Here is a 23,733-nt window from a genome sequence, read left to right on the forward strand (position 1 = left end):
AGTGCGATGGAATTGGTACATGCCATCTTGATGGAATTGTGTTGGAATCCCCTGGCACATTTCTAACTCCACCATTTGCAGCCAGACCGATTGAGCATGTTCCAAATTGTTCATCTCCTCCCTCTCTTTTTCCACTCTTAGATTTAACAGGGATCACTTTTCAGTTAAAATTTAAACACCTAAGAATAATTGTGTGTTAATTACTGAGTTCAACCAATAGTACTAGAACAACAACAACAACAACAAATACTAAAAAGGATAAAGTATTACATTGTACATCTAAAGTCAGGACAGGAGCTGATCAGTTCATTGTTGCTTATAGTGTCCATTTCACTTAACAGGTTTCCCCTTTGGCGCTCAGTTGTCACCGATCAGGGAAAACAAATGATATTTTTCTCTTTGGGACTGGCTTAATTCACTCAGCATGATGTTTTCCAGATTGCTCCATCTTGTTGCAAATGACTGGGTTTCGTTGTTTCTTACTGCTGTATAGTATTCTATGGAGTACATGTCCCATAATTTCTTTATCCAGTCTACTGTTGATGGGCATTTGGGTTGGTTCCAGGTCTTAGCTATTGTGAATTGAGCTGCAATAAACATTAATGTGCAGATGGCTTTTTTATTTGCCAAATTAATTTCCTTTGGGTAAATTCCAAGGAGTGGGATGGCTGGGTTGTATGGTAGGGTTATGTTCAGGTTTCTGAGGAATCTCCAGACAGACTTCCATAGTGGCTTAACCAGTTTGCATTCCCACCAACAGTGGGTTAGTGTCCCTTTTTCCCCACATCCTCTCCAGCATCTGTTGTTGGTAGATTTCTGAATGTGAGCCATTCTCACCGGGGTGAGATGGAACCTCATTGTGGTTTTGATTTGCATTTCTCTGATTGCTAGTGATCTTGAACATTTTTTCATGTGTCTGTTGGCCATTTGGATTTCCTCTTTCGAAAAATGTCTATTGAGGTCCTTGGCCCATCTCTTAAGTGGGTTGTTTGTTTTGTTGTTGTGGATTTTCTTGATTTCTTTGTAGATTCTGGTTATCAATCCTTTATCTGTAGTATAGTTTGCGAATATTTTTTCCCATTCTGTTGGTTGCCTCTTCACTTTCCTGACTGTTTCTTTTGAAGTACAGAAACTTCTCAATTTGATGCAATCCCAAATGTTAATTTTGGTTTTGACTGCCTGTGCTGTTGGAGTATTTTCCAGGAAGTCTTTGCCTGTGCCTATATCTTGCAGGGTTTCTCCAATGCTCTCTAATAATTTGATGGTTTCAGTTCGTAGATTTAAGTCTTTAATCCATGTTGAGTGAATTTTTGTGTAAGGTGATAGGTATGGGTCTTGCTTCAAGCTTCTGCATGTGGAAATCCAATTTTCCCAGCACCATTTATTGAATAGACTGTCCTTATTCCAGGGATTAGATTTGGATCTTTGGTCAAATATAAGTTGGCTGTAGATGTTTGGATTGATTTCTGGTGTTTCTATTCTGTTCCATTGGTCTATCCATCTGTTTCTGTACCAGTACCATGCTGTTTTGATAACAACTGCCCTGTAGTATGTCCTAAAATCAGGTATTGTGATGCCTCCGGCTTTGTTTTTGTTGTACAGGATTGCTTTGGCTATTCGAGGTCTTCTGTGTCTCCATATGAATTTCAGCATCATTTTTTCTAGATCTGAGAAGAAGGTCTTCGGGATCTTAATGGGTATTGCATTGAATGTATAAATTGCTTTTGGGAGAATAGACATTTTGATGATATTGATTCTTCCAAGCCATGAGCATGGAAGATTTCTCCATTTTTTGGTATCCTCTTCTATTTCTTTCTGTAAGGTTTTGTAGTTTTCATCGTAGAGATCTTTAACGTCTTTGGTTAAGTTTATTCCAAGGTATTTGATTGTTTTTGTAGCTATTGTGAATGGGTTTGATTTTAGAAGTTCTTCCTCAGCCGTGGCATTGCCTGTGTATACAAAGGCTGTTGATTTTTGTGGATTGATTTTATATCCTGCTACTTTGCCAAACTCTTCGATGAGTTCCAGCAGTCTCTTAGTAGAGTTCTTTGGGTCCCCTAAATAAAGAATCATATCATCTGCAAAGAGGGATAGTTTGAGTTCATCCTTCCCAATTTGTATCCCTTTAATTTCTTTTTCTTGCCTAATAGCTCTGGCCAAAACTTCCAGAACTATATTGAATAGCAGTGGTGAGAGAGGGCATCCCTGTCTGGTACCAGATCTCAGTGGAAATGCTTCCAACTTTTCCCCATTCAATAGGATGTTGGCCGTGGGTTTTTCATATATTGCTTTGATTGTATTAAGGAATGTTCCTTCCATACCCAGTTTGCTTAGAGTTTTCATCATGAAAGGGTGTTGTATTTTATCAAATGCTTTCTCTGCGTCTATTGAGAGAATCATATGGTTTTTCTTCTGCAGTCTGTTAATGTAGTGTATTACGTTGATTGTTTTGCGAATGTTGAACCATCCCTGCATACCGGGGATGAATCCCACTTGGTCTGGGTGGATGATCTTTCTGATGTGTTGTTGCATTCTATTGGCCAGAATTTTATTGAGGATTTTTGCATCTATGTTCATCAGAGATATTGGTCTGTAATTCTCTTTCAATGTTGCATCTCTTTCTGGCTTAGGAATTAAGGTGATGGTGGCTTCATAGAAAGAATTTGGGAGGATTCCCTCTTTTTCGATTGCTCTGAATAGTTTGAGAAGAATTGGAGTTAGTTCTTCTCTAAATATCTGGTAGAACTCAGCAGTGAATCCATCTGGCCCTGGGCTTTTCTTTGTTGGGAGGGCCTTTATTACTGTTTCAATTTCTGTGTCAGTTATTGGTCTGTTTAGGTTTTCTATGTCTTCCTGGCTCAATTTAGGGAGGTTGTATGTGTCCAAGAATCTGTCCATTTCTGATAGATTTCCCTGTTTGCTGGCATACAAGTCCTTGTAGTAATTTCTGATGATTCTTTTTATTTCTGTGGCGTCTGTTGTTACGTTTCCCATTTCATCTCTGATCCTATTGATTTGGGTCTTTTCTCTTCTTTTTTTAGTTAGTTGGGCCAATGGGGTGTCAATTTTGTTTATTTTTTCAAAAAACCAGCTCCTCGTTTGGCTGATTTTTTGTAATGTTTTTTTGGATTCAATCCTGTTGATTTCTTCTCTGATTTTAATTATTTCTCTTCTCCTACTGGGTTTGGGTTTGGCTTGCTGCAGATTTTCTAGATCCTTGAGATGATTTGAAAGCTCATCTATTTGGTGCCTTTCCAATTTCTTGATGTAGGCACCTATTGATATAAACTTTCCTCTTAACACTGCTTTTGTTGTATCCCATAGGTTTTGGTATGTTGTGCTGTTATCCTCATTTACTTCCAGAAAATTTTTGATTTCTCTTTTAATTTCTTCTATGACCCATTGTTCATTCAGGAGCATGTTGTTCAATCTCCATGTGTTTGCACGTGCTCTAGGGATTCCTGAGTTGCCAATTTCCAATTTCATTCCTTTGTGGTCTGAGAAGCTGCATGGTATGATTCTAATTCTTTTGAATTTGCTGAGACTTGCTTTATGGCCTAGTATGTGGTCAATCCTAGAGAGGGTTCCATGTACTGCTGAGAAGAATGTAAAGTCCTTAGATGTAGGATGAAATGTTCTGTAGATATCTGTTAGATCCATTTGGGCTATAGTGTCATTTAAATCTACTGTCTCCTTGTTGATCTTCTGTCCTGTTGATCTGTCTATCTCTGAGAGTGGAGTATTGAAGTCCCCCAGTACTATTGTATTGGGGTCTAAGTCTCCCTTTAAGTCCCTTAACAAGTCTTTTAAATAAGCTGGTGCCCTGTAATTAGGTGCATATACGTTGATAATCGTTATATCTTCCTGTTGAATGGTTCCCTTAATCATTATAAAGTGCCCCTCTTTGTCTCTCCTAACAGTTTTTGTGGTAAAGTTTATGTTGTCCGATATTAAGATGGCTACGCCCGCTCTCTTTTCATTTCTGTTGGCGTGGTATATCTTTTTCCAGCCTTTCACTCTCAGCTTGTATGGATCATTGTTGGATAGATGGGTTTCTTGTAAGCAGCAAAAGGATGGGTTTTGTTCCTTAACCCAATCAGCCAATTGGTGTTTTTTAACTGGACAGTTCAATCCATTAACATTCAATGTGACTATTGAGAAGGAGTAACTTTGCCCTGCCATTTGCCAAAGATATTTTCTAATATCTGGTTTGAGATTCCTGTGTTCTTTTGCTGTGAGGTTTCCTTCCTTTACCTTCTTTCATATTGGTGACCGTGTTTCTGTGTTTCTGTATGTAACACATCTTTAAGCATCTTTTGCAGGGCTGGACGAGTGGCGACAAATTCTTTCAATTTCTGTTTGCTGTGAAAGGTCTTAATTTCACCTTCATTCACAAATGAGAGCTTTGCAGGATATAGTATTCTGGGCTGGCAGTTTTTCTCTCTTAGTACCTGGGCTATATCTCGCCATTCTCTCCTGGCTTGTAGGGTTTCTGATGAGAAATCAGCTGTAAGTCTAATTGGAGATCCTCTGAGAGTAATCTGGCGTTTCTCTCTTGCACATTTTAGGATCTTTTCTTTGTGTTTCACTGTGGTGAGTTTGATTACGACGTGTCGTGGTGAGGATCTCTTTTGATCATGTTTATTAGGGGTTCTCTGAGCTTCCTGTACTAGGATGTCTCTGTCCTTCTCCAAACTTGGGAAATTTTCTGCTAGTATCTCACTAAAAAGGCCTTCTAATCCTTTCTCCCTTTCCATGCCTTCAGGAACTCCTAGAACCCGAATGTTGGGTTTTTTAATAGTATCCTGTAGATTCCTGACAGTATTTTTTAAATTTCTGATTTCTTCTTCTTTTCTTTGATTTGACTGTTTCCTTTCCTGTTCTCTGTCTTCTAATTCCGATATTCTCTCTTCTGCTTCACCCATTCTGTTTTTAAGGCTCTCTAATGTGTTTGCCATTTGATCTATTGAGTTCTTCATTTCATTGTGGTTTTTTGTCACTATCGCAAATTCCTGTTCCACTAGTTTTTTCATTTCATTTTGATTCCTCCTTAATATTTCATTTTCACGGGAGAGATTTTCTATCTTGTCCATTAAGGATTTCTGTAGTTCAAGAATTTGTTTTTGAGAACTTCTTAATGTTCTTATCACTTTTTTGAAATCTGCTTCTTGCATTTCCTCTATATCTTCATCTTCATAATCTTGCATTGGCGTGTCTTGTTCACTTGGGGGCGTCATAGTGCCTTCCTTGTTCTTGGTACCTCCGCTTCTATGTTTCTTGCTTGGCATGTTAGAGATAATTTGTGGTGTTTTTGTTTTTGTTTTTTTCTCTCGTTATACTATGCCTCTAAGTGAGCTGTCTGCTTTGTTGGAGCCTTAGGGGCTGTGTTGGGTGTGGCCAGAGAGCTATGCTTGTTTCTTGAGGTTTAAGGCTGTGTAAAGAGCGACTCTCCCAGATTACTTGCTCCTTGCTGGCTCTCTCTCTCTCTCTCTCTTTTTTTTTTTTTTTTTCTTTTGACTCAGTTGGGAGTGGAGTTGAGGGTAGTTGAAATCTGGCCTCTGTGAGTATTCGTTTGATCTACCCCTGGGACCATACACAGAGTTTATGCAGCCCTCAATGTGTTCTCCAGTTTCACTAAAGATACTGAGTTTGGCTGAGCTTTACATATGTAAAATCGCGGTGCTCTTTGTTTTGCTTGGTGAGTGAAAGGAGAGGCCTCTGTTCCCCCTCCCCCCAATGTCTCGGACTTCTCAGGTCTTTGTCTTACCCTCCTGGGTTCCCGCGCTGGCGAGATTCTGTGGCTCTGGCTCCTCTCCCGCCGCTGCCGCTCGGCTCGTCTCGGTTGGTTTTCCACGCGGTGGGTTCCCTGTAAGTCCTCTGTGTCTCATCCACAAGATCCGGAAGCGTTTCCTCTGCAGTTTTTTTCTTGAGTCTTTTCCTGAGGCTACAGTAATTCCACTTTTATGAAAGTTTATTTTCCCAAACTAAGGCACACGTCCTCACTATCCGCCATCTTGGCTCCGCCCCCAAGAGATCCTTCTTTTGCTGATTCACTCTCCAAATGACCTGGGTTGGGCCAAGCCTAATCCAGGAGCTTGGAACTCCAGCTGGGTCTCCCACATGGGTGGCAGGGACCCTAGTATTTGGGCTGTCCTATGCTGCTTTCTCAGCACGTTAGCAGGGAGCTGGATCAGAAGTGGCGCTCCTGGGCTTAACCTGCTGCGCCATAACAATGGCCCCTTTGGACAATTTTAGATTGTGTGTTGTAGTTTTTGTTTTGATTTGTTGAAGTTTTTAGTATATTACTGACACTTTTTAAAGATTATTTATTTAGTAGCTGTTTTTCTTTTCTTTTTTTTTTTTAAAGATTTATTTTATTTATTTGAAAGACAGAGTTACAGAGAGAGAGACAGAGACAGAGGGAGGTCCTCCATCCGCTGGTTCACTTCCCAGATGACCGCAACGACCAGAGCTGAGCCGATCCGAAGCCAGGAGCCAAGGCCCAATTGGCTGCAACGGCCAGAGCTGGGCCAGATCAAAGCTAGGAAATTCTTCCAGGTCTCCCACATGGGTGCAGGGGCCCAAGGACTTGGGCCATCTTCTGCTTTCCCAGGCCATACCTGAGAGCTGGATCAGAAGAGGAGCAGCTGGGACTAGAACAGGTGCCCAAATGGGTTGCCAGCGCTTCAGGCCAGGGCTTTAACCCACTGTGCCACAGCACCAGCCTCGGCTATTTTTCCCTAGTCTTTGGTTTATCATTTAAATGTGATGCTTTGATTGTATTTTTTAAAATTATGTTTTTAAAGAAGATTATGTATTTGAAAGCCAGAGTAAAAGAAGAACAGAAAGAGATCTTTCTGCTGGTTTATTTCCCAAAGGCCCACAACTGGTAGGACTGGGCCAGGCCAAAGCCAAGAGCCAGAAATTCCATCCAAGCGTTCTATGTGAATGGCAAGAACCCAAAGACTTGGGACATCATCCACTGACTTCCCAGGCACATTATCAGGAAGCTGGATCAGAAGCGGAGGAGCCAGGACTTGAACCAACCCTCTAGTATGGGAATTGGGCACAGTGGATTAACCCACTGTGCTGTAATACCTGTGCCACCCTACCTCCCAAATTAGTTTTTATGTAGTAGAAGTTAATTTTTTTTTGCTTATGGCTTGTGCTTTTTGAGTGTTGCTTAAGAAATAATTCCCTATCCAGTGACATATAGATACTTTATTTTAAAGTTTTAGAGATTTATATCCTTAAATTCTTAAGCTATCTGGAATTGAATTTTTTTTTTTTTTTTTTTTTTTTTGGTATAGTGCAGGTTAGGAGTTTTACTTTTGCATACGGATGAACGTTTGTTACAGAGACCGTCCATTTCACATTGATTTATGATGTCATCTTTGTAATATACAAAGCTTGCATATCTGTGTGGGTCTAATTTGAGTTCTGTTCTGTTTCATTGGTCTTTTAATTTATCTCTACCTGTGTACCATGATGACTTAATTCCCATAGCTTAACAAGTGGTAGACTGAAGTCTGACCTTGTTTGGAATTTTAATCGCTTCCTTGGCTTTATTCAGTTTGTGATTTTTAGGATCTACTTTAAAATTCTGTAAAAACTATGTCCAGAATTTGATTAGAACTATATAATAAGTACGTAGATTAATATTGAGAGAATTTGTTTCTTTATTATAGTAAACCTTCCACACATGAGCATGTTATCTCTTAAATTTTTAGTGTTACTTTTAATTAAGTTTTTTTGAAAGGCAGAGTTGCAAAGAGAGAGAGAGAGAGAAAGTGAGAGAATCTTTCACCCACTGGTTCACTCCCCAAATAGCCCCATCTGTCGGTGGTGGGCCAGGCCAAAGCCAGGAACCTAGAACTCCATCTGGGTAGCAGGGGCCCAAGTACTTGGGCCGTCTTCTTTCTCAGGTTTGTTAGCAAGGAACTGCATCAGAAGTGGAGCAGTTGAGATACCTGCATCATAGGCTGTGCCTTATCATGCTGTGTCACAGTGCTGGTCCCTCTTTTTTTTTTTTTTTTTTTTTTTACTTTTATTTAATGCATATAAATTTCCAAAGTACAGCTTATGGATTACAATGGCTTTCCCCCCATAACTGCCCTCCCCTTCAATTATTTTTTTAAAGATTTATTTTATTTGAAAGAGAGAGAGACAGACACAGAGAGAGAGGGGGAGGGAGGGAGGAAGGGAGGGGTCTTCCATCTGCTGGTTCACTCCCCAGTTGGCCGCAACGGCTGAAGCTGTGCCAGGAGCTTCTTTCGGGTCTCCCACATGGGTGAAAGAGCCCAAGGGCTTGGGCCATCTTCTATTGCTTTCCCAGGCCGTAGCAGAGAGCTGGATGGGAAGTGGAGCAATCAGGACTTGAACCGGTGCTCATATGGGATGTTGGCACTGCAGGTGGTGGTTCTACCTGCTACACCACATTGCTGGCCCCAACCTCTTAATTTTTTAAAGGTCTTTTTTTCTAAGCAATTTTCTAGTTGTTATTGGTACAAAAGAATTTTATTTTTTATGATGATCTTTAGTATCCTTGCTAAAAGTTGTCATTAGCTCTAATTGTCTTTATTTTCTTGGGTTTTCCATAATTATGCATTTTCTTTTTTAAAAGATTTATTTACTTATAAATCAGAGTTACACAGAGGCAGAGAGAGATCTTCCATCTGTTGGTTCACTCCCCAAATGGCTGCAACAGCTGGAGCCGGGCCAATTGGAATCCAGGAGCCAGGAGCCTCTTTCGGGTCTCCCACGTGGGTGCAGGGACCCAAGCACCTGGGAGATCCTCTGCCGCTTTCCCAGGTCACAGCAGAGAGATGGATCCGAAGCGGAGCATCTAGAACCCGAACCAGCGCCCACATAGGATACCAGCCCCAGGTGGGGGTTCCATCTGCTACTCTATATAGCACCAGCCCCTCCTTTTATTTATTTATTTATTTATTTATTTATTTGAAATGCAGAGTTACAGGCAGAGGCAGAAAAGAGAGAGAGAGGTCTTCCATCCTCTGGTCCACTCCCCAAATGGCCGCAAGGGCTGGAGCTGAGCTTCCTCCAGTCCCCTATGTGGATACCGGGGCCCAAAGACTTAGACCAACCTTTGCTGCTTTCCCGGACACATTAGCAGGGAGCTGGATAGGAAGTGGAACAGGGAGACTCAAACCAGAGCATATATGGGATGCCAGTACTGCAGGTGATGGCTCGCTATGCCACAGGGCAGCCCCTTTCTTTCTTATTCTTAAGTCTTGTATTTCTTTTTCTTGTTTACTGTGCTGGATAGGCTCTCTAGTAAACTGTTGACAGAAAGAAGTGATAGAAGGCCTCTATCTTTGTCATTTTCCTAGCTTTAAAGAGAATGCTTCCAACACTTCACCAGTAAGAGTTTTGTTTACTCTGGATTTATAACAGGTGTCCTTTGTCAGATTAACAAAATTCTGTCCTACTTCTAGTTTCTCAGGAATTCTTTTATTTATGAATGGGTGGTAGATCGTATGACTTCACATGATGTGGAGGTCCTTTAAAACTGTGCAGTTCCATTTGCCCCACCTCCATCCTTTGCTTAATTTTGTTATATATTGCACTCTTATATTATTAAGTTATATATTACAAAGTTATAATTTCTGTTTTAAACAGTCATGCCTTTTAAGAAATTAAGAGAGAAAAATAGGCATATATATTTATATAATTTTTGGTGTCATTTCCTCTTATAGACATGAGTTTCCATCTGGTCTGTGAGAGAGAAGTTGTTTCAGTGTTTCTTTACTTAAAAAAATTTGTTTCATATGAGAAGTCAGCCATTTCCCCCTCTGTAATATTGTATGCCTTTTCCCCCTCTGACTGCTTTCAAGGTTCTCTCTATATTTTTAGTTTTCAGCCATTTGAGTGTGATACGCTCTACTAGTATTTATCTTATGTTTTCCCCTAAGTTTTAGACATTTTCAGCTATTATATTTTCATATACTTTATCATTTTCTTTGTGCTCTCCTTAGGAGACTCTGATTGCAGGAATGTTTAATTTTATGATGTATCATAGTTTATTGAGGTTCTGAAATTAAATGTTTTTTTCTTTCTTTTTAGAACTTCAGATTGGATGGTGTCTTTTGATCCGTCTTTAAGTTGACTGGCCAAATATTCTTTTGTCTTTTACCTGCTATTAAACACAACGAGTGAATTTTCCATTTCAGACTTTGTATTTTTATGTTCTACATGTTCTCTGTGGTTCTTTTTTATTGGATATTGGATATTTTGGATGATGTGTTTTCGTGACCTTCAATTCTGTTTTTCTTCTGAGGAGTTGATATTTTGTTGTTCTAGCAGGCAATTAACTGACTAGATTTAAGCTCCAAACTGTTTTTTTCTCCTGCATTGGACAACAGCTGATACTTTTGTTCAGTGCTTTCAGCCATCTAGCTGTTTCTTTTCTTTGGTGCCTCTGGAATTTGTTCTGTGTTGTACAACCCAGGGTTCAGCTCAGGTTTGCGATGGAATTTCTGTACTTACTTTGAGATTCTATTTTTCTAGGATTTTCCCCCTGTATTAATCAGCTTTCCATTATTTAAAATGTCTAAGAGAAGCTCCTTACAAAAAAGGAGATTTATTTGGGCTCATGGATTGATGTTCACAGTCTGAGATGGGGTGGTCTCATTTGTCTGGTGTCAGATGGAAGCTGGCAGTTGCAGTGCACATGTAGGAGGATCGAGTACAAGGCAACCCAGGAAGCAGAGAGACACACAGAAAGTAGCAACTTCCTCTACTGTCTGTGTGGTTTCTCCTTATGATGCCATCATGGTTTGACCGTGGGCTGCATCCTAACAGCTCAATCCTATCCAATCCAGTCACTTTTTTTTAAGCTTTTATTTAATAAATATAAATTTCCAAAGTACAGCTTATGGATTACAATGGCTTCCCCCCCACCCCCATAACTTCATTCCTACCCGCAACCCTCCCATCTCCCGCTCCCTCTCCCTCTCCCATTCCATTGGCATCAAGATTCATTTTCAATTATCTTTATATACAGAAGATCAATTTAGTATATATTAAGTAAAGATTTCAACAGTTTGCACCCACACAGAAACATAAAGTGTAAAATACTGTTTGAGTACTAGTTATAGCATTAATTCACATTGAACGACACATTAAGGACAGAGATCCTACATGAGTAAGTGCACAGTGACTCCTGTTTTTGACTTAACAAATTGACACTCTTGTTTATGGCGTCAGTAATCTCCCTAGGCTCTTGTACTGAGTTGCCAAGGCTATGGAAGCCTTTTGAGTTTGCTGACTTCGATCTTATTCCGACAGGGTCATAGTCAAAGTGGAAGTTCTCTCCTCCCTTCAGAGAAAGGTACCTCCTTCTTTGATGGCCCGTTCTTTCCACTGGGATCTCATTTGCAGAGCTCTTTCATTTAGGTTGGTTGGTTGGTTGGTTGGTTGGTTTTTTGTTTTTGTTTTTGTTTTTTTCCAGAGTGTCTTGGCTTTCCATGCCTAAAATACTCTCATGGGCTCTTCAGCCAGATCCTAATGCTTAAGGGCTCCCTCTTCACACGACTTAATTGGATGAAACTTCTACTCTAACCCATTGACCAACCATTAATGTTCATCCATTAACTATAAACATAAAACTTTGGGATTTAAATGTCCTGCATGAGTTTGGAGAGCAAATTCTGCTTAAACCATAACCCCCCTCATTTCTACTTTCTCTGCTAGCTCTGTTGATGCCTCAAACCAGTAATAGTGACTTCCTTCTTGAGTTTTAGCCACTCTGACCATATAGGCTGGCATCTACCCTCAGGCAAGAAGTAAATAAAGGCACCTCTCATCTAGTTTGTATTTATTTCCTCTTCTCAAGGGTAGGCTTCTTCTCAGTTTCTGCCTTTTAGTAATGCTCCAGTGTCTTAAAATTGTTGTTTTTGTATTTTGGCCTGAGATTATCATTGTTATTTCTAAGTATAGTATAAACTATTCCACTGTTTTATGTGTGAATCTTCTATGTTTTCATTTTTTAAAAAAAGATAAAAAGATTTATTTATTTATTTATTTTGAAAATCAGAGTTAGAGATATTCTATCTTCTTCAGAGAGAGAGAGAGATCTTCCATCTGCTGGTTCACTCCCACAGATGGTGGCAATGGCCAGTGCTGGGCAAGGCTGAAGTCAGGAGCCAGGAGTTTTATCCAGGTCTTCCAGTTGGGTGGCAAGGTCTCAAACACTTGGGCTATCTTCTGCTGCTTTTCCTTCCTAGGCCGTTAGTAGGAAGCTGGATCAGAAGTGGAGCAGCGAGGACACAAACTGAATGGGATGCCATCATCACAGGCAGCGGTTTAACCTGCTGTGCCACAACCTCAGCCACTGTGTTTTCAGTTTTAAATTTTCTGAATCCTTATGTTTATGGTGTATGTGTTATAAATATCATATAGGTTTTCTTTTTTTAAAAAAATCTGAATGTGACAGTTTGTCTTTGGTTACATTTAAAAGTTGTGTAATCTTAATTAAAAGTACTTTTAAAAGATTTATTTTTATTTTAGCAGGTAAAGCCGCTGCTGCATCCCATATGGGTGCTGGTTCGACTCCTGGCTATTCCACTTCCGATCCAGCTCTCTGCTGTGGCCTGGGAAAGCAGTAGAAGATGGCCCAAATCGTTGGGTCTGTACATCCATATGGGAGACCCAGAAGAAGCTCCAGGCTCCTGGCTTCAGACTGACTCAGCTCTGTTGCTGCCATTTGGAGAGTGAACCAATGGATGGAAGACCACCCCCCGTCCCGCCAACTCCATAATTCTACCTTTCAAATACATAAATATTTATTTATTTTTTAAAAGATTTATTTATGTATTTGAAAATCAAGTTACACACAGAGAGAGAGAAAGAGAGAGAGAGAGAGAGAGAGGTCTTCCATCCGATGGTTCACTCCTCAGATGGCCGCAATGGCTGGACCCACACCAATCTGAAGCCAGGAGCCAAGGGCTTCTTTTGGTTCTCCTGCGTGGTTGCAGGGGCCCAAGGACTTGGGCCATCTTCTGCTTTCCCAGGCCATAGCAGAGCAGCCAGGTCTCGAACTGGTACCCATATGGGACGCTGCTGCTTCAGGCCAGGGTGTTAGCCCACTATGCCACAGCGCCGACACCAAATAAATATTTTTTAAACATTTATTTATGAGAGGGATTGATTCTTATTTTCTGGTTCACTCTTCAAATGCCTGCAACAGTCGGGGGACAAAAGCCACGTGGGTAGCAGAAACCCAATTAAAACTATTACCATTGTCCCCTAGTGTGCACATTAGCAGGAAGCTGGAATTTGAAATGGAATTCAGACTTGAACCCAGGCACTCTGGTATGTGTTATAGGTATCTTAACCATTAGGCCAAACGGCTACCCCATTTTTAAATCTTATTTAGTAACTGAAGCATTGAGATTTATTTCTGTCATTTCATTTTTTGTATTCCACATGTGTCATTCTTCCTCTAATTTTTTAAAAAAGATTTGTTTATTTACTTTAAAGGCAGAGGTACAGGCAGAGTGAAAGAGAAGGAGAGGGAGAGAGAGGTCTTCCATCTGATGCTGCACTCCCCAAATGGCTGCAATGGCCAGAGCTGAGGTGATCCGAAGTCAGGAGCCAGGAGCTTCTTCCAGGTCTCCCATGTCAGTACAGGAGCCGAGGACTTGGGCTATCTTGTACTGCTTTCCCAAGCCATGGCAGAGAGCTGAATCAGAAGAAGAGCAGCTAGAATTAGAACTGGCGCCCATATGGGATGCTGACACTGCAGGCGGCAGCTTTACGTGCTTTGCCACAGTGCTAACCATAAAATGCATTTCTTCCTTATCACATTGAGTTGTTTTCTGGTATTTTCATTCATTTGATAAATAATTCCTGAGCTCTTCTGCCTTGTGCTGAGCAGTGTAGCAGTGTTAAAATATAAGTCCTGGGCCAGTGCTTTGTGTAGCTGGTAAAGCCGCTGCCTACAGTTCTAGTGTTGGCTGCTCCACTTATGTTCCAGCTCTCTGCTATGCCTTTGAAAGCAGTGGAAGATGGCCAAAGTCCTTGGACCCCTCCATCTGTGTGGGAGTTCCGGAAGAAACTCCTTACTCTTCACTTTGGATCAGCCCAGTCCCAGCCATGGAGGCCGTTTGGGGAGTGAACCAGTAGATGAAGACCTTTCTCTTTCTGCCTCTGCTGCTCTGTAAATCTGTCTTTCAAATAAATAAATAAATCTTTAAAAAATACATATATAAGTCCTTATACTGTTGGTACTTATAAGATAATTAATACATATTTTGGTCTATATTAGTATTTGATGCTACAATGCAAAGTAAAGCATTAAAAAAGGATAAATAATAGCATTGAGGTAGAGATGCTATCTTGTGGATGATTCTGCTGTCTTAAGACATTTCATAACATTTTCTGCTCAAGTGTGAAAAACATAATTTCCGTGGTAGAGAAGCTGTGCTGTAACTAGAAAGTCCCAGAAAAACAAAGATTTCAGAGCCAATAGCACATGGGAGGTGAAGCTTTGCACTTGATGGATTTCCCACAGGAAGTGTGGTTAGTGTCAAAGGGGTCTGAGATTATCCAGGACAGAGTGGGAAGAACCAATAAAGGACACTATGAAGCATGGTTAGAAAAGTGGAGGAACAAAGGATGACCCTGGGTACAAAGAGAAGTTTTATTTATAGCCTGTCTATTTAAAAAATAATTTTAGAGGACTGAAACATCAAGTAGAATGAGTCTGGGTAAGAGACTGGTATTGGTAGTTATGTTGGTAGGGACTTGATCAAGTTAATGGTTTCATTGAAGTGAAGCTGGCCCTTAGAGGTGGAGAATAAAGACAAAACACATAAAGTTAGCAAAGAAGAGAGAATTGTATTTGAGGGAAGAAGATATCATTAATGAAACTTGAGGGCTAAGATTGGTATTGTGGCAAAAATACACAGCAAAACCTTAGAAAACATTGTAGCTCCCTGACCTGGAGGAAGTTCCTGATGGATTTTTTACTTCTCAGTAATTATTCCCTGAGATGCCTGGGGTTTTCCATTGTTGATGGTGGTGGTGTATTTCCTGTTGCCTAGGTTCATGGCTGCAAGGAAAGATTCATATTTTCTGAAACCTCAACACATTGTACTACATGACTAGGCATTTGTTAAGAGAGAAAGGAAACTTGGAAAAAAAATTAATGACACATTTTGGCTATTGCTCTTCATGTTTCTTAGCATGATAGCTAAGAATTTTTTTTTTTTAACTGTTTATTTGAAAAGCAGAGCAATGAGGGGGGGTGGAGGGAGGGAACAAGAGATGGACATACACAGAGAGAGAATGAGAGAGAGAGAGAGAGAGAGAATGAATGAATGAATATGAATGAGAGAGAGAGAGGTCATCCACCACTGGTTCATTCCTCAAATGCTGGCAACAACTGGAATTGAACTGGACTAAGTTGAAGCCAGGAGCCAGGAATTCCATCTGGGTCTTTCATGTGGTTGGTAGAGACTCAAGTACTTCCAGGCAAATTGCCAGGAAGCTGGATCAAGCTGGATTGGAAGCAGAGTAACTGGGACTCAAGTCCAGGCACTCCAGTATGGGGTGAGGGCATCTCAAGCAACAGCTTCACTTGCTGAACCATAGCACCTGTCCCCAAAGATTTCTATTTTGAACATGTCCATTCAACCCTATGTCACAATTCTTCTGTTTGCTGTTCCCCACACATTAGTTAGACTTTTCTGTTTGTCTACCTGAAATACTCTGTTGCTTTTGCTTTTTCCTAACTCAATCCACTTCCTTAGTCATTTTCCTAACAGTTTTTCTGCTTGGTACATGGTAGTCCCTTGCAATTCCTTCCACCTTTTACAAAGATATATATAAAGGCATTTTATAAATTGTGACATTTTAGACAAGCTTACTGTCTTAGTTTGTTTTCTTTTGCTATGCCAGAATACCTGAGGCTAGTTAATCTTGAAAGTGGTTTATTTTGACTCACAACGTTAGAGACTGGGAAGTCCAAGGTTAGGTAGTTACATCTGGTGAGAGCCTTGTACAGCATGGTAGAAGGCGGAAGGACAAGTGAGCATGTGCAGAAGAGGTAAAACACAAGGGGGTAGCTTTGGTTCATAACAACTTGTTCTCTCAGTAACTCATCCCATGATAATTAACCCTCAAGAAAGGCATTAATCCTCCTAACAACTTTGTTATCTCTTAAAAGCCCCACCTTTCAACACCACCACAAAGGCAGTAGAAATTTCAGCCTGAGTTTCAGAGGGAATAAATTCTATTCAACCATAGCACTTAAATTACCTATCACCCCAAATTGTAAGTATGCTGGGATAGGGATGGACTTTTTTTTTTTTCTTTCCCCCTGAGAGCCGGGATGGTGGTGTATGTGCGTCAGACCATTTAGCATCACATCTTGCACATATTTGACAAAGTTTGAGTGAATTAGAGATAGATGTTTCTATGGTAGATTCAGTAATACTTTGTCTAAGATGGACAGGTTGCACCCCAAGTTCTAGTTTGTAGCCATTAAATTTATATTGAAATTCTACTTCTATACAATTTCCTGTAAAAGTAGACTTCTTAATATATAGCCTTTACTGATTTATTGCTGCAGTATTTTGTTTTTTATTCATGAGACACATACCTAACTAAACCAGTGATTGTAGTTTGTAGAGTGCTGTATCAGGATATTTTTGACTATAGTAGACTTCCTAGTTAATCATTGAGGACTTTATCTTCTCATATGAGAAATTTGTACATAGGAGATTTCAGGGTTGGTCTAGCTCTGTGATCATCTGAGTCTTGTCATCATCAGCATGTGGAAGATGGCTTTTCTCATCGCTGTGTGATGGTTATAGCAATTTTAAGTGTGCTGTACAGTCTCCAAAAGTAGTGGAAAAGCCTAGTTTCTCCTTCTGTATCTCTGAGGGCATACAACTTTTCCAGAATGGTTCCCAGTGGACTTGCCATTGGGTCTCATTGGTCAAAGTTTGTCAGTTCCACTGGCCAGAGGAATTGAGTGACCATGGTTGGCTTGTATTTTTCAGGAGTAGATAACTTAGTAGCAAGTGATCACTTAAATTCAGTTTGGGGTCTAATGCAGTGAAAAATGTGGGAGTAGGATAAAGAGCAAATGATGTCTGCCACAAATGCTGTTCTGTGCCTTTGACGTTTGAACCTGGAAGGTTAATATACTCATAGTATTCTTTAAAAAAAAAAAAAAAGATTTATTTATTTGAAAGGCAGAGAGAGAGAGAGAGAAAGGGAGGGAGGGAGGTTCACTGCTGGTTCACTTCCCAAACAGCCACAACAGCAGGAACTGCACCAATCTGAAGCCAGAAGCCAGGAGCTTCTTCCTTGTGTCCCACAAGGATGCAGGGGCCCAAGGACTTGGGCTGTCTTCTTCTGCTTTCCCAGGCCATAGCAGAGAGCTGGATTGGAAGTGGAGCAGCCGGGATTCGAACCTGCATGCATATGGGATGCTGGCTCTGCAGGCAGCAGCTTTACCCACTTTGTCACAATGTCGGCCCCCTTCATAGTATTCTAGGAGTAGGAAAGATAATTTTATAGTATTTCAATTGAGTTTCATTTTGGATTTCAGTAATACTATACTCATTGACTCCTTCATTCATGTAATAGACATTGACTGAACTGTTGTGGGACAGATACTGTGCTTAGCATTGGGGAAGTATCTGAACAATATACAGTCTTTGTACTTAGGTGGCAACAGAGTCTTAGGTGGAACAGAGTCACTGAAGTAAGGGGGTAGAAGAGAGTCATTCTGAAATAAACTGATTTTAAGAAATTTATTTTTCAACAGGAGATGTGGGACATATGGATTTGGGATATGAATTCATTTGAAAAACCACTGTGGGGTAAGTTCATGGTTGGGAGTGAATGCCTTCAAGGTTGTGCTTTACTTTGAGATTTGATCTTATAACTCTGTAGACTTCAAAACTTATATTAATTGGACTTTTTGCCTCATATTCGTTCAAGGGAGTGACTCATACTAAATCCTAGTAAGTTGGAAAATGTAAACATAAAGCACAGTCCCCTAGTGATTAACTAATATATTCACTTCTCATTTGGGTGGCCAATTTAAATAAATGAAGAACAGCTTCAGAAATCATAAGATAACTTATTATATAGGGTTTAACTTGCTTGAGCTTAGCAGTAATCCTGTCATGTGATATGGAAATAATTTGCAGAGCCAGTGTTAAAGGTACAGAGTTTGTTTTTTTTGTTTGTTTGTTTGTTTGTTTGTTTTTCGGGGTTTTTTTGACAGGCAGAGTGGACAGTGAGAGAGAGAGACAGAGAGAAAGGTCTTCCTTTTTGCCATTGGTTCACCCTCCAATGGCCGCTGCGGCCAGCACATCGCGCTGATCTGAAGCCAGGAGCCAGGTGCTTCTCCTGGTCTCCCATGCTGGTGTAGGGCCCAAGGACTTGGGCCATCTTCCACTGCACTCCCAGGCCATAGCAGAGAACTGGCCTGGAAGAGGGGCAACTGGGATAGAATCTGGCACCCCAACCGGGACTAGAACCCGGTGTGCCGGCGCCACAAGGTGGAGGTTTAGCTTGTTAAGCCGGCTCAGAGTTTGTTTTTGAGTTTCTCTTTGTAGTATCTTAAATGACCATTTCAATTCTCACTGCATCAAGTACATGTATAAAAGATTACCAGTTGTTTGTTGCATCTAAGAAAGTGCCTTTAGAGATATTATTTAATATTTACTGAGTGTATTATGATTTAGGAGTTTGTTGTGCATGCCTTCATTTAGTGGAAGGTGGGTGTGTCTTTCTTATTGGAATAATGATTCAGGTTTTCACAAATACTGCTACTAAAGTCAAATTACTAATAAGGGTTGGGGCTAAAATACGAATCCAGATTTTAACTTAGGCTATTAGTTATTCCCTGATGTTTTGATATGCTGATTGTGTTGGTTGTTCCCAAGACTGCATTCCCAGGTTCAGTGTTGAGCTAGGAGGACTCAGGATTTAGTACAAGATTGTACTAATAGGTAAGATTTATTACAGCAAAAGGATACAAAGCAATATCATCAAAAGGGATTAAGCCCAGAGGAAACCAGATGTAAGTGTCTACCAGTCCTCCTCCTGTGGAGTCTCATAGAGTGTGCTTAATTCCTCAGCAGTGAATTGTGACAATACATGTAAAATGCAGTTACTAGAGAAACTCAGAGACTCAGTGTCCAAGGTTTTTATTGGGGTCTGTCACATAGGCACCCTCTGCTTTTAGCACATGCCACAATTCCAGAGTCCCAGAATGAAAGCAGGTGTTTAGCATAAGCCATATTGTTTATGCAAACGATTTAGACACAGTGAACCACACTTGAACATTTAGGGAAAGTTTTATATCATTGTGGAGAACTCTGATTCAAGTTCCCAGACACCAGGCAAGGACCAACCTTGCCAACCAATCCTTTCTAAGGATAGCAATTTCATGCCTGCCATGTTTCTCCTGAAAATTGATTTATTCATTTAAAGAAACTGTGATCGGGGCCAGCATTGTGGCATAGTAGATAAGGCCACTACCTGTGACTGGCATCCCATGGTGGTGCTGGTTTGTGTCCCCGTTGCTCCACTTCCAATCCAGCTCTCTGCTGATGGCCTGGGAAAGCAGCAGAAGATGGTCCAAGTGCTTGGGCCCCTGCCACTCATGTGAGAGACCCAGATGAAGTTCCTGGCTTCAGCCTGGCCCAGCCCTGGCCATTGCAGCCAATGGGAGAATGAACCAGTGGATGGAAGATCTCACTCTGTCTTTCCCTCTCTCTGTAATTCTGATTTTCAAATAAATAAATAAATCTGAAAGGAAGGGATCAAAGGAATGAGTGAACTAATTATGTACATTTAGCCTCTGACAAATAATGGAAGAAATAGATGTCATGGTAAACCAGTTTTTTAAAAAAATTAGTTACTTTTGTTTTATTTGAAAAGTACGAAGATAGAGCTCTATCTACTGGTTCATTCCCCAAATGCTCACAACAACCAAGTCTGGGCCAGGCCAAAGCCAGGAACCTGGAACTCTTGAGTCTCCCACATGCGTGTAGGGACCTAAATACTTGAGCTATCATCTGCCTCCCAGGGTGTGCATTAGCAGGAAGCTGTATTGGAAACAGAGGAGCTGAGACTTGAACCAGGTACTCCATTATGGGATGTGGGCATTTCAAGTGGTAGCTTAACACACTGTACCAATCACCTGCTCCAAAACCAAGTTTTTTCATGTATCTGTTTTGGGTGGTCCTAATCATCGATTTGCTAGAATTCGTAACCCAACACAAAGTTGTATTCATGGCTAAGATGTGTTACAGCAAAGAATACAATGTAGGAACTGCAAGAAAAAGATATAAACAGGTGAATGCTAGGGAGATCAGATTCAGACTTTTAAGTCTCCCCTAAGAATTACATGGACACACTTTGCTGTCCATCTGTAACAGAGACATGTAGAAGATATCTCTAAGCAAGGTAAGCACACAAGTGTTCTTAAAGGAATCTGGTCACTTAGGCACCTTTCTGCTATATGACTTTCCTGGTGACTGAAACTTGGTATTTTAGGTATCAGGTGCACATCATGTTTCTTGATGGTTATTTTACTTTTTTTTTAAAGATTTATTTTATTTATTAGTTATTAGTTACAGAGAGGGGTAAAGCCAGAGAGAGGTTTTCCATCCTCTGGGTCACTCCCCAAATGACTGCAATGGCCAGAGCTGAGCTTATCCGAAGCCAGGAAGGCAGGAGCTTCTTCCAGGTCTCCCACGTGGATGCAGGGGCCCAAGTACTTGGGCCATCTTCACTGCTATCCCAGGCCGTAGCAGAGAGTTAGATTGGAAGTGGAGTGGCCGATACTTGAACCTGTGCCCATATGGGATGTCGGTGCTGCAGGCCAGGGCTTTAACCCACTGCTCCACAGCACCGGCCCCTCTAGATGGTTATTATTTTAAATAATGCTGACAGACTGGTACATTCAGACTCCTTTCCTGGAACGTACTAAATAAAATCATTAACTAGTGACTGTGAACATTCCAAGAGTTTAGTTCTCTGACGTTGGCTAAGGTCATTGCCAGCTTCAGGCATCCCCTAGAGATTAGCAAGACTGAGTAATAGACCTGCTTTGTTAACTGTTTCCTCTCAGTGTCTGAATGCAATATTTAATGCTAGATATATTCTTTTTTGAATATGGTAGTATTCTAAACTTAAAAATATATATAACTGATAGTAGAAATAGTTGACAGATTTTCTCTGAAGGGAAGTTTTGTAAATTCTTGTCTTTTAGGGATTTATGTAATGGTGATTTCACAGTTTTCAGTTTTGCTCACAATATTTTTATTATATAACAAGCATATGCTAGAGTTACATCAAGATATTACAGTTTACCCTTCCCTTCATGACGGTATTCCTTGTGATGGCTTTTAAATGCGGTGGGATCCCTCTTTAGAGAATTTGCAGATTCACAGAAATAACAGTTTTACAGAAAGCAGATAAAACCCATAGTCTAAAAATTGTCTGATTCCAGGGTTCGAAGCTAGTCTTTATACTTTATTTATTGATGTTTGCTAACTGTTTTGTATTACATAAAAAATAAAAAGTGGTTGGGGAAATTTCCATGCTTGAGAAAGGAAGTTGAATTAACAAAGATAAATATTTCCTTATTACATAACTTCACAGACCATTTAGTATACTATATGATAGGAGTCTTCCAGGGTGAACAGAATGTTCCCTTAACTTATTTGACCATAGAATTTCTTGAGTGAGGCCTGCCCAGGTATGGGTTCTACACTAGCAACATTCTTTAGAGTAAAATGAGAGACTGGCAAACTGTTTGAAGGACAGTAGTAAGCCATTAAAGGATTTGAGGTAAAGGAGAGACAGAAACAAAACAACTATAGAAAAACTTTGGGTGCCGGAGTTGTGGAGTAATGGATAAAGCTGCCACCTGTGATGCTGGTATTCTTTATGGGTGCTGGTCCATGTCCTGGCTATTCCACTTGTGATTCGTTTCCCTGCTAATGGTCTGGGAAAAGCATCCAAAGATGGCCCAAGTACTTGGGCCCTGCACCTACATGGGAAACCCAGATAAAATCCCTGACTCCAGCCTTGCCCAACTCCAGCCATTGCAGCCATCTGGGGAGTAGACCAGTGGATGGAAGATTGATCCCTCTCTCTTCCCTCCCCCTCCCCCTCTCACTTCTCTCCCTCTCTCCTCCCATCTTGAGTCCCTCCCTCCCTTCCTCCCTTTTTCTCCCTCCCTGTCTCTCTCCCTCTCTGTGTCTCTTCAAAAATAATGTTCAGGCCCAGGCTGTGGCATAGCAGGTTAAGCTGGCATCTACGTATGGGCAACAGGTTGTGTCTAGCTGCTCCACTTCCAATCCAGCTTCTTGCTAATGTACTTGGGAAAGAAGTAGAAGATGGCCCAAATGCTTGGGCCCCTGCAGCCACGTGGGAGGCTTGGATGAAGTTCCTGGCTTCTGGCTTCAGCCTGGCCCAGCCCTGGCTGTCAGTGGGTATTTGGAGAGTAAACCAGCAGATGGAAGATCTCTTTCTCTCTCTCTCTGTCTCTACCTTTCTCTTTCTAATTCTGACTTTCAAGTAAATAAATAAATCTTTTAAAAAATATCATTTTTGGGAAACAATTGAGGGATGTTTTTAGAATTCTCTTGAGTTTAACTCGTCTTCACATCATCAGCTTCTTTTTATGATCTGTGAGTTTTTGGAGTTAATTTCTCAGAACAGAATTGTTCTACCACAGATATTTGGATATTTTCAGTTACTGTATTTCTTATGTAGTTGATGAAATAGCATACTAAGTAACCAAATGGTCAGTAATGACTACTGCATTCTTTGCTTGTAAAAACAAGACCTTTTAAGACCAGGAATAAAACAAAGATGTCTGTATTATGCTGGCAGTATAATACAGTATAAAGTGGCTAAATTTAAAATCAATCAATACAAATCAGGTGCATTTTTGTAAATCAAGAATCAAAATGATACCATTTCCCATAGAAAAAAAGAATCTAACAAGTGTTTTACAACAAGTTGTTAATTTTGAAAAATCTTAATAAAAGTTCTAAATAAATGGAAAGGTAGAACATTTTTGTGGACTTAAAGACAATGTTGTAAAGGTAGCAATTTTTTCCAATTATTTGTAGATTTATTTCAGTCTAATCAGAATTGTAACTTTTTTTTTTTTTCTTTAAAGATTTATTTTACTGGGGTTGGCATTGTGGCACAGCAGGTTAAGCCCCCACCTATGATGCTGGTATCCCAGATGAGTGCTCGTTTGAGTCTCCGCTGTTCCATTTCCAATTCAGCTCCTTGCTAATGGGCCTGGGAGGACAGCAGATGACTGCCCAAGTGCTTAGGCCCCTGTCACCCATGTAGGAGACCTGGAGGAAGCTCCTGGCTCCTGGCTTTGGATGGGCTCAGCTGTGGCCATTTCCACCATTTGGGGGATTGAAGCAGTGGATGGAGGATCTTCTCCCTGCCACCCCATGTCTGTATCACTGCCTCTCAAGTAAATAAATAAATTTTTAAAAAAGTTTAAAAAAAGATATGCTCTAAGCTGTTGAAGATACTTGTAATACTTGTAACTGATACAAGACTGTATGACACAAGACTACATAATGCATAAGGCTCTTTACAAACTAATAGGAAGATAAAACAACCCATCTAGTATGATTAAGCAGACATAGGTTAGAGAAGAAGAAATGAAATGAAATAACAATGTCAGAGATAATGGGGAAA

At 40.5% G+C, this 23,733-nt stretch overlaps 1 protein-coding gene across 3 annotated transcripts in view; it reads left to right on the forward strand.

Moving 5' to 3' along the window:
- The window catches only part of GALNT1 (polypeptide N-acetylgalactosaminyltransferase 1), a 131,609-nt gene that overhangs the window by 38,289 nt on the left and 69,587 nt on the right, over positions 1–23,733 (forward strand). For all 3 annotated transcript variants that reach the window (XM_062201557.1, XM_062201558.1, XM_062201559.1), the window contains exon 2: positions 17,801–17,855. The gene's annotated coding sequence lies outside the window, so the exon portion shown is untranslated. The remainder of the gene's footprint in view (positions 1–17,800; positions 17,856–23,733) is intronic.

The sequence above is a fragment of the Lepus europaeus genome, chromosome 9 (assembly GCF_033115175.1).
Source record: "Lepus europaeus isolate LE1 chromosome 9, mLepTim1.pri, whole genome shotgun sequence".
Classification (NCBI taxonomy): Eukaryota; Metazoa; Chordata; class Mammalia; order Lagomorpha; family Leporidae; genus Lepus; species Lepus europaeus.